This window comes from Pristis pectinata, chromosome 18, assembly GCF_009764475.1.
Source record: "Pristis pectinata isolate sPriPec2 chromosome 18, sPriPec2.1.pri, whole genome shotgun sequence".
In the NCBI taxonomy this organism is placed as follows: Eukaryota; Metazoa; Chordata; class Chondrichthyes; order Rhinopristiformes; family Pristidae; genus Pristis; species Pristis pectinata.
In genome coordinates this window covers 11192720-11204023 of record NC_067422.1, presented here as the reverse complement: position 1 = coordinate 11204023, position 11304 = coordinate 11192720, and positions in this window count along the sequence as shown.

The following is an 11304-nucleotide window of genomic DNA, read 5'->3' as shown; positions in this document are numbered from 1 at the left end:
TGCAGAATCTCTTATGTCTAAGTCTTTTTCCATACAGTCTTGCTCTAGCGAGCGAGGAAAAGACAACAAATACTGGGCTTTGTACTTTAGGTGGGCTACTTCCCTTGTTGAAACTGTGTGCTAATCAGGTGACAGGTACTGTGCATGCACTTTCTGACCATTTATAGTATTATAGCACTGTCTAAACTTCTAATCGGAAAGGGCACTTGCCAGGAGTCTAAGGTAAAAATTGTACAATATATCCATCAGGTAAATGTCTCGATTTGATGTTCGCAAACTTTAGCCAATATGAAATAAATATTTCATTCTTGAAGAGTACATCACACTGGGAGTTTAACCCGGATAAATGAGAGGTGTTGCCTCTAATGTCAAGAGGCAGTACACTCTTAAGGACAAACCCTTAACGGTGTTGAAGAGCAGAAAGACCTTGGGGTGCAAGTCCATGAATCATTGAAAGTGGCTACACAGGTAGACAGGGTGGTTAAGAAGGCTTATGGAATGTTTGCATTTATTAATCGGGGTATTGAGTATAGGAGTCAAGAAGGTATAATGCATCTCTATAGAACTCTGGTTAGGCTGCATTTAGAGTATTGCGTGCAATTCTGGTCATCTCACTATAGGAAGGATGTCAAGGCTTTAGAGAGGGTGCAGAGGAGGTTTACTAGGATGCTGTCTGGATTAGAGGGCATGCACTATCAGGAGAGACTGGACAAACATAGGCTCTTTTCTCTGGAGCGGCGAAGGCTGAGGGGTGATCTGTTGGAAGTGTATAAAATTATGAGGGGCATAGATAGGGTGGACAAGCAATATCTTTTTCCCATTATTGAGCGATCCAGTACCAGAGGGCATGCATTGAAGGTGAGGGGGGTAGGATCAGAACAGATGTCAGGGGCACGTTTTTTACTCAGATAGATGCCTGGAATGCATTGCCTGATAGGGTGGTGGAGGCAAATTCATTGGGGGCTTTTAAGAGGGGCTTGGATGGGCACATGAATGAAAGAGATATGGGCATTCTGTAGGTAGGAGGGAATAACTATGTCGGCACAACATTGTGGGCCGAAGGGCCTGTTTTGTGCTGTACTGTTCTATGTTCTATCACTCATAAATCTTTCTTCTCTAAATTCTGAAGTAATTCCTCCTTGCTCTCATGCTCCTGTAGCCCCCTGTATCAGTGCAATGTATAATCACAAGCAATGTGGTGAGAGCTGGAGCAACAAACAATCTACTGGAGGAACTCAACGAGTTGAGCAGCATCTGTGGGGGGAAGGGAAGTCTCGACGTTTCGGGTCGAAACCCTGTATCAGCACCCTGAATGATGAGAGCTGCACTGATATGATGTGGTGTGACTCACGGCTCCAGCGGACCTGGATTCGATCCTGATCTCCCATGTTATCTGGGTGGATTTCACACTGCATTGGGTTTCCTCCAGGTGTGTCCTCACACATCCCAAAATCACGTGGGTTGGTCGGTAAAATTGGCCACTGTAAACTGCCCCTAGTGTGTAGATAAGTGGTAGAATTTGGGAGGGTGTGGAGTTGATGCGAATGCGGGGAAAATATAGACATTGGTGTGGATTCAATGGGCTGATGAACTCATTCCAGGCTGTATATCTCTATGACTCCTAATGGGATTGCCAAAAACCCTATGTACAGTAACATAAAAACCACCATATTAACAATCAGATTCACAGTGTTCTATTGGTTATTGGTTTGTGGTCTTTGTCCCTTAAAATATGCAAAGCTATTCCATCTTTTTTAAAATTGAAAATTAGATGAGTCCTCAACTGATGTCTCCCAACTCCACCAGTACATCAAGTAGCCTGGCTTAACCACCCTGCTAAAAGTTATATTAATGCCATTCTCCAGTAAACACAGCTAGTTCCAAAGGAAACCCTATTGTAAAGCCCTGATCATGAGGTCTTATTGCATTCAATATTTTTCAAACATGCATAATTGCGTGTTCATTTTGCTGTCGCTGATGGACTGGTGTTAGGTGCAGCAGGTGTACATTTCCTTTCATTGTGTTTACAGTCACAAGGGACCAGTCAAGAGTCGGAAGGAATTTGCATGGATGAATGCAGCTCCAGCAAAGAACAAGTTCAACGCCATCTGCTCCATTGCTCTCAACATTCACTCTCTCCACCACTGTTGAACCATGGATGCAGTGTGTTCCATCTACAAAGTGCAGTGCAGTTAGAACATAGAACATAAAACATTACAGAACAATACAGGCCCTTTGGCCCACAATGTTGTGCCGACATTTTAGCCTGCTCTGAGATCTATCTAACCCTTCCCTCCCACATAGCCCCCCATTTCTCTATCATTCATGTGTCTATCTAAGAGTCTCTTAAATGTCTGTAATGTATCTGCCCCCACAACCATTACCGGCAGTGCGTTCCACGCACCCACCACTCTCTGTGTAAAGAACTTACCTCTGACATCTCCCTTATATCTTCTTCCAATCACCTTAAAATTATGCCCCCTCGTGTTAGCCATTGTCGCCCTGGGAAAAAGTCTCTGACTGTCCACTCGATCTATGCCTCTTATCATCTTGTACACCTCTAAAAAGTCACCTCTCATCCTCCTTCTCTCCAAAGAGAAAAACCCTAACTCACTCAACCTATCCTCATAAGGCATGCTCACCAATCCATGTCTACTGGATTACTGACCAAGTTACTGATCAAGGCTTCCTCAGATCCACCACCGCTACCACCAAGAACAAGGACAACATCTGTAGGATCCTCTCCAATTCATACACAATGAGTTGGAAATACATCACCATTCTTTCAATATCTGTTTGATCTAAGGTCTGGAAGCCGCTGTCCAAAAGCACAGTGCAAGTACCTACAGAGCATTGCAGTCATTGAGGAAGGTGATTGACTCCATCTCCTCAGGGACTGTAAGGGATAGGCAATACATGCTGATCTTGCCAGCAATGCCCACATCCCAAGAGTGATTTTTTTTAAATGTGACAGGGTGAATTCAGGCCATGGAACCGGTCCATATGGTGAAATTGCTTTGATTGAGATATAAAAGAGATCATAGTGGAAAGTAATACATGCAGTAGGATTAAGTTATGTAGAAGGTATTCTGTTTATAATTTTGAATCCTAATAAACGCACAACTTATTTGCCAATAGTTATTGTACTTGGAACAGGCTCTCTGTGAACTCACATTAAAAATAGCTTAATTTATATCTTTGTGCTTTGGACCTTTAATCATTCATATATTAATTTAGTCTAGACAGAAAAATCACTAAAATTAATCCTATATTTTACACAAAAGGGATTAGACTTTGCAAGCACAGTATAAAAGCTGCAGTGGCCTGTCTGTATTTTATGTGTTGAGCACCAAAAATTCGCATGTTATGCTGGAATGAAGATTTCAGATTGAAATGTTATGCTTGGAACGGGAAATTTATACAATGGGGATGAATGGGAAGTGGTTTTTACATGTTGGAATTTGACACTTGGATCAGAATGGCGATTGGATCGGCTGCGCGTTTATCTGGAATCCACTATAACACATTTGCTTTGATGAAATGCTAACTGTAACTGTGTCCAGAGATCATATTTTCCTGGCAGATGTTGAGATATTTTAGCAGCTGCTATACGGCGGTATGCAAGGGTGTGTTTGTATTGTAGTCATCACAATACGAAAGAAATGGAATGCTACTGTGGTAACATCTGTATTAAAACAACACGACTGCAGATAGTGCAATTTGGTATTCAGAGGGAAACAGCTCTGTTGATAAAGAAATCTTCCATTTAAAGATGTGAAATCAGGCCATCTCACGTTAACATGCATTGCAAAGTAACTACCAGCTCTTGTTGTTCCAAATGATAGGACTAAGGACTCCTTTGATTCAGTAAGAATACAATTTCCTTTATCTCTGGGAGTCTTACAGTGAATTTAAAGACTCCACTGCCAGAGAAAACCCCAGCTTACCTAGCCATTATTATTGTTAAGTTTACAACACATCATTTTTACCTACTTAATAGACAGCATTACAAGTTGGCTACATTTACCAGAATAACAATCATAAAAGGGACATTTTCAGAGAGTTTAGTTTACAGTCTAAGTGCTGGCTTGTCCTGGTGAGTTGTCACGCTTGAGGTAACACTGCTCTTTTCACCTTTCAGTGCTCTGGGTTACTGATAATTATGACCAGACATTAATGGTTCAAAAATATCTCAGAGACAGGGCACTGAAACTCTGCCAAGCAATCTGCACCTGACTTCAAAAGAGCCTGTGCTCTTTGTAGTGACGGCGTTTCTTCAAGGCAGTATTCCTTTACGATGACAGGTCGTTATCATCGATCCCTGCACCCATGGTGGGTTGTAAGCCCCCCCCAAGGAAATGCATTACTTTTCATTATGAACAGAGAAGGATCACAAAGGGAGGATTACATGGAGAATAGTGGAGGAAGATACAAGCACTGCATTCTATTGGCAAATTCAGTACATATTCGTTGAAAACAATGTATGGATTTATTTCACTGCCTGTTGCCTTGCCAGGTATACTATCTTTTACCAGAGTCTTCAAATTCAGGTGCTGGAAATGGACCCCTTTCTTTCTCCCTTGTGTAGTTATACAGCTACACATGCTTTATTTGTATCTGTACAGCAAATACTGCAGCTTGCAGGCAGTTGGGAGAGGTATTCATCCATCAAAAACAAAGAGTAATATTGAAGTTATTGCGGGAGACACAGGAGACTGCAGAGGCTGGAATCTAGAGCAACAAACAAAGTCCAGTCCTGATGCAGGGTTTTGACCTGAAGTGTCGACAATTCCTTTCCTCCCACAGATGCTGCTTGATCCACTGAGTCCTCCAGCAGATTGTTAGTGCTACTGTCCTTGGTGTTGCTATCAGGGCAAATTGTCCTGTAGTTCAGTCATTCCAAACACTACTCATTCACAGTACAGGCCGTGTTCAGCTGTTGCTGAAGGCGGTCACAAAGAAGTCTGCTGGTAACCCTCTCCAGCAACCCGATGTTAACTCACTCCAGTACCAGTGCATCATGGCTGTGGTGTGAGCTGCAGCTACTCACCTGGGCAACTTCAACAGCATCTCCCAAACTCATGACCCATATCACTGAGGACAAGTATAGCAGACACATGGGGACACCACTGCCTGCAGGTTCACCTCCAAGCTGCATACCATCTGGACCTGGATGGACACTGCCATTCAATCATTGCCGTGGGCCTCACCTACCCATGAGCACTGTTGATCTAACCTGGCCAGGAGGACAGCAGCCAATCAAAACAAAAGGTTACTCACTTTCTGAAAATTTAGTATCCTAGAAAAGATTGTGTGTGTGCTAAATGACATTTAATCCATTCCTACAACATTCCTCTTTGTATTAATGAAGGTGTTAACCTAATTAACTTAAATGGGTTGAAGCCTCTATTAAATTGCCAGCAGAGCAATATCATTGCTGGAAAAAAACAGTTCTATTCTCTGCTTACAGGCACCTTATAAATGCTCCTATATCCTTTGAATCTTGCTGTGCTTTGTCTACAGGGAAAAAGTGGAATGGTTAGAATGTAGATGTGTTGCTTCAATCTTGTGGTCCTTTTTAAAAAACGTAGCAATTCTTCTCTTTAAAAAAAAGGAAAAAATATGAAACTCTCCCAGGAACAAAAAGAATAATAAAAATATTTTATTTAATTCTGAGTCGCTTAGAGAGAGGGGAAAAAAATCCCTTTTGTCTGCAGTTTCCTAGAAGTTATACAATCTGGGTCAAACATCTGCTCCTTCTCTGCCAGCACTGGAAAGAGGAGATGGAGCAAAATGTCCAGTGTTGGAAAAACTGACTCATTGCAAAAACCTGCCACAGGCTGGAAACGGATGGGGGGTGGGGGGGGGGGGGCACTGTCAATACTGCAATGACATTTTGAAAAATATTTCTTTGTGGCTGGTGCAGCAGTGCTGTTTTCCTGTAGAATTCAGTACAAGGTTAACTAAAGGTGAACCAAATATTTAATTCACTGGTGGATTAAAACCCTATCCTGTTGTCTTGGCAATAGTCGGGGAAGGAACAAACCAGTGCTAACCAGCCTTTGTTGCAAACAAAATTTGATTCCGTTGTTTGCAAGTGTTTTTTCACAACTTAATTTTCAAAAATGTTCATTTGAACTTTTCCACACTATTGACTCAATGCTTTTAAAAGTAAACAAAGCAAACACTCAGCTGGAGAGCAGTACTGGTGATGAGAGCTGAAGAGGGAGTAAGAGCTTGTATTGTTTTGGAATAGGTCTTTCAAAGTTTTGCAAGGTTTTCTGGTAAGACATCTTACTTTTCTGTGAATGTCTCTTGTGAAGATATTGTACAGACAACATTATTAGCTGACAAGATATTGGCACAACTTGTTACAGAAGTAAAATAATTTTCTTGAACAAATATCCAGCAATCACAGTGCTGATCAAGGACTGAACAAAGGATTTCTCAAGTCTCTGAAGATGAGCTCAACAATTGTTTACCTCCTGCAGGTTAAGTCAAATCATTTAACTCTCCTCCCTCTTTGTTCATTACTGATTCTATATTGAAGTGAAGAGAAAATTGGACAGGTATTTTTGGAATTTTATAGCTAAACTTTGAAGAACATTTAGAGCAATCTTCATCATAATCATGATATATACTGGAAATTAATCCTGAGTGAGGTAGCAGTCAGATCTGTGGGGCAACACAGTGGCCCAGCTTAAGTGACCTGAGTTCAATCCTGACCTCCAGTGTGCAGTTTGCACGTTCTCCCAGTGTCTGCATAGCTTTCCTCCGGGTGCTCCCATTTCCTCCTACACCCCAAAGATGTGCAAGTTGGTAGGTGAATTGGCCATTGCAAATTGCCCGTAGTGTGTAGGTGAGTGGTTGGGTGTAGTGGAGTTGATGGGAATGTGGGGAGAGTAAAGACAGATTCATGTAAATGGGTGCTTGGTTGTCGGTGTGGACACGATGGTCTGAAGGACCATTTTAATGCTATATGGTTCAATGGCTCTTTGCAGCTTCTTCAATGGAATATTGTTAAATGCATTCCTTTAAGATGAAGCACCAGAACCCAGATGGTAATACAACATTTCATTGCCATTAGCAGGGTTCATTTTGCTGGGATGCATTAGGTGAATGTGCGGAAAAGGAATGCGGGCTATTGCAAAAGCTACTGATGTGATGCAGCAGTCAGTGTGGCAACGTTTGCTGCACTCTTGACTCGTGGAAAATCAAACCCTCACTCCAAGTCACTCACAGGAGGTATTAAACCAGTCCGCCCTCTGAGGTGGACATAAAGGAAAAGAGCAGCTACCAAGTCAGTATTTTCCCTTACCCAATTATTGGTCATTTTTGTAGTTGGTGTTTGTGGGATCTTGCATTGCACTATTGCCTGCCTCACTTCCTGTATTATAACTGCCACTACACTTCAGAAATACTTGTTGGCAGTAAAGCACCTTGGGACAACCTGAAATGGATGTGAAAGGTGCTACACAAACTCAGATCTTTAACTTTCTCATGTCCTTCAGTTCAAGAGCTAGTGTGACCATGCATGCAAATAGCAGCTATTAAATGTGCTTGCAGGCGGTGCAGAGTGCTCACACTTCATGAACGCTAAACGCATAAATGCGTGGGAGGATTTTGGAATGGGATACTGCAAAGTATGTGTGCTTCATGGATTCTTAACCTCTGACAAGATCCTTTGCAGAGTATGCAGATTGATACACACAATATAATGAAAAACTCAAAGTTGTATATATGCATATTTGTTTGAGGATCTCCACAGACTTTCTCTGGAACTCTCTGCAAAACATTGTGGCAGTCCAGAGAGCAGCTAGTCCCAAGTGAGTGAAGGATTTAAAGCAAAACTTATCATTTGCAACCCATGTTACATACGGTACAGGTACGGCTTTGGTTAGTGATGGATGAGACATCATTTTCACTTACTGCTTAGTTAGATGGGCTGCCAATCATAATCACACTGCATTAAGAGCTCCACTTTATACATCTCTTACCAGAAGCATAGGATAGTGAGGAAGAAAGGGAGAAAAATGAAATCACAGTCAATGAAACAATGGTTGATCTATGGCCGTGTACCTTTTCCCCATATGTTTTGATAGTATTTGTTTTTAAAATATCTAACAATGTCCGATTTAAAATTAATTGCCCCATATCAACCAGCAATTACAGATGAGAGTTCCAATTTTCTACTCCCATCTGTGTGTGGAAGTGTTGTTGAGTTTTCTTCCTGAAACACTTGGCTGTCTTCTTCAAATTATAGGCTCTAGTCGTGGACTCTACAGCCAAGAGAAACAGTTCCACGCTAACCTATCAGCTGGCTTTAGTTTTATGCAAACTAATCAATTTTTTGAATAATTTGTCTAAGTTTGAGATAGAACCTCTCCTTGTTTTCAAGAGAATGAAGTACTTTTGAATGTTTATCTCTATAATATTGCACAAAATGCAAAAGGCAATATACAGACAGATACAACCTACTGAAGGCAATGAAACAAAGGACTAGTTTTAGATGTTGGTTGTGAGCTAACTGTTGACCAGGGTTCCGGGAGACCTTCCCAGCTTTTCCTAGAACAATGCCACAGAAGCCGTTAGATCTACTCGGGAAGGCAGGTGAAGTTTTAGTTTAATATATAGTTCAGGCACACCTGACAGCCAGCATACCCTCAATACTAAACCAAAGTGGATTATGTAACCATGTCTTTTGGGTGAGGTTTTAATTCACACTCTCTGACACAGGGACAAAGGTGATAACTTGAAAATACCTTTCTGTTTTGGAAGAAGAGAGGTCAATCACCATTTAAAGCAACTTGCAGGACTTAGGGGAGGATCTCTCTTCACAGCTGGTCCATGAAGAGCAGTTTACCAGACTGGCCAGAGCTCCTCAGTTCTCTGACGCTGCTGCAGAAATCTTCATGGAAGAAGTGAAGTAGAAGTAGTTGGTCCCCAGGGTAAACATGAATAGTCAAATACAAAGTCAAAATCAAAGTCAAGTTTATTGTCATATGCACAGGTGCAATGAAAAACTTACTTGAAGCAGCATCACAGGCACATAGCATCAGATACACAACATTCACAAGAAAAACATAAATTAAACAGAAATTATACACAATTTTTACAAGAAAGAACACAATTAGAATTTTAAGAAGTCCTTTGTCATGCAAAGTGATCAAAGTGGTCATAGTGTTGCTACACTGAGGTAGTGATTAGGGTTGTGCTGGTTGGCTCAAGAACCAAATGGTCAAAGGGAAGTAGCTGCTCTTGAACCTGGTGGTGTGGGACTTCAGGCTTCTGTTCCTCCTGCCCAATGGTAGCTGTGAGAAGATGGCATGGCCCAGATGGTAGGAAGATTAATGTTGTTAAAGAAATTATTGTCCCTACATCATACCTTTATAACTTCAGGACAACACATCTATTGAAATAATTTGTATTATATAACCAAATGCAACAGTTAAATTCTGTGGAGTAACTCCCAAAAACAGCAAAATGATACTGAACTGATAATCTGCTTGAGTTGCTGAATGGTGGATAAATGCTGGTCAGGATACTTGGGATGACTCCCATGTTCTTCTTGAGAATAGTGCCATTGGACTTCTATCTCTCTCTGAGGGATCAGATAGTAATTGGTAAATGCCTAATCCAGAAGATAACACCTCCATGATTGTCTTGGCAATGCACTGGATTATCAGTCTAGATTCTTATGCTTAGATTTCTGGACTGGGACTTAATTCAATGACCTCTGACTTAGAGGTGTCGGTGCTATTACCTCAGACACAGCTGACACTATGGTTGCTGTTCTCCAAGCCAGGTTTCAGCGAGGACATGAAAAATCAAAACAAAAAACTGCAGACTGGAAATCAGAAATAAAAACAGAAAATGCTGGAAAACCTCCACAGGTCAGAGGGCTTCTGGAGAAAGAGAAACAGACAATAATTCAGGTCAGGGCTCAGTCTGATCTTAATCACCTCTTAATCACCACATTATTTCATCCAGTCAGAAAAATTCCTTCCTCACCCATCCCCAACTTCTCTACCCAAACTAAATCATTACTCTCTTTTTGTCAATCCCAGACCTGAAACAATAACTGTTTCTCTTTCCACAAGCGTTGCCCGACCTGCTGAGATTTTCCAAAATTTCTACTCAGTGCAGACGTGCAATGTTGGAGAGAGCGAAGATAAAATCCACGTACAGCAAGGCATTTGGGTATTGCCTTAGATCTCTCTTTCCATGTTGCCCAAACTCACACGTTCCATTCATTCATCGACCAGATCATCTTGTTTACACCTCGTCCCCATGGACACCCCTGTTTTACTCCATCAGAAACACCCCCCTCCCCACCCCCGCACACCTTCCCTGCAGCTTCACAAGTCTCCTTCCCAGTTCTGACAAAGGGTCTCCCAACGAAAATGTCAACTCTGTTACTCTTCCTACAGATGCAGACTGACCTGCTGAGTTTTTCCAGTATTTCTGCTTTTATTTCAGGTTTCCAGCATCTGCAGTATTTTTGGTTTTCCCATGTGTAACACAAGGTTGCATATTGCTGCCATTCTTCGACTTCTGCTAATCCTTTGCCATTGCACCTTATTTCATATCCCACTCTCCTTTCATGTGGAGCATCAGATGACTTGGTGGACCCTGTGGCTGTACAAACAGGAGGTGCACCAACAGTGGGTGCACCTTGGGTGGTAGGCTATTGCTGGACAGACAATGTTCAACAGGACCGTCATATTATTATAAACCATGTTGTAATGCTTAGAAAAAGACATGCCTGTAATACTGAGCTATATGGAAAGGGTTAAATAACCACGCCAATTTAAAAGTACACATACTTGCAAAGGAAGGATGCATTTGCAATGTGACAGGTTTACATAGCCAGTTCCCATTGTGTCATGCTGTATAATTGTATTTTGCATTGTGTTTTGAATTGCTTAATGTAGTTGCCTTTAGTATGTACTTAAAACAATTGTACTGCTGAAAGGTCCCTCAAACAGCCAGGCCAACGCTGATCATTTGTCACGAAACAATAGCCTTTGACAATCTCAAGACGTATCAGTGTTCTACGCAAGCAATTAAGCACTTTTAACATGCGGACATCGACTAGCCATTTTGTACAAAACAAGGATCCACAAATGGCACTGAAGTAATGACAAGGGGATCTGTTTTTATGATATTGGCTGAGCCAATACACCACACCAGGGTGTCGCATGGATTGTCTGCTCAGGTCTGTGGATTGGACTCACTGTTGTTTTGCAAGGCATATGAATGGAACTTTTGAACTGTCAGATGTCCACCAAACTAATAAACCTA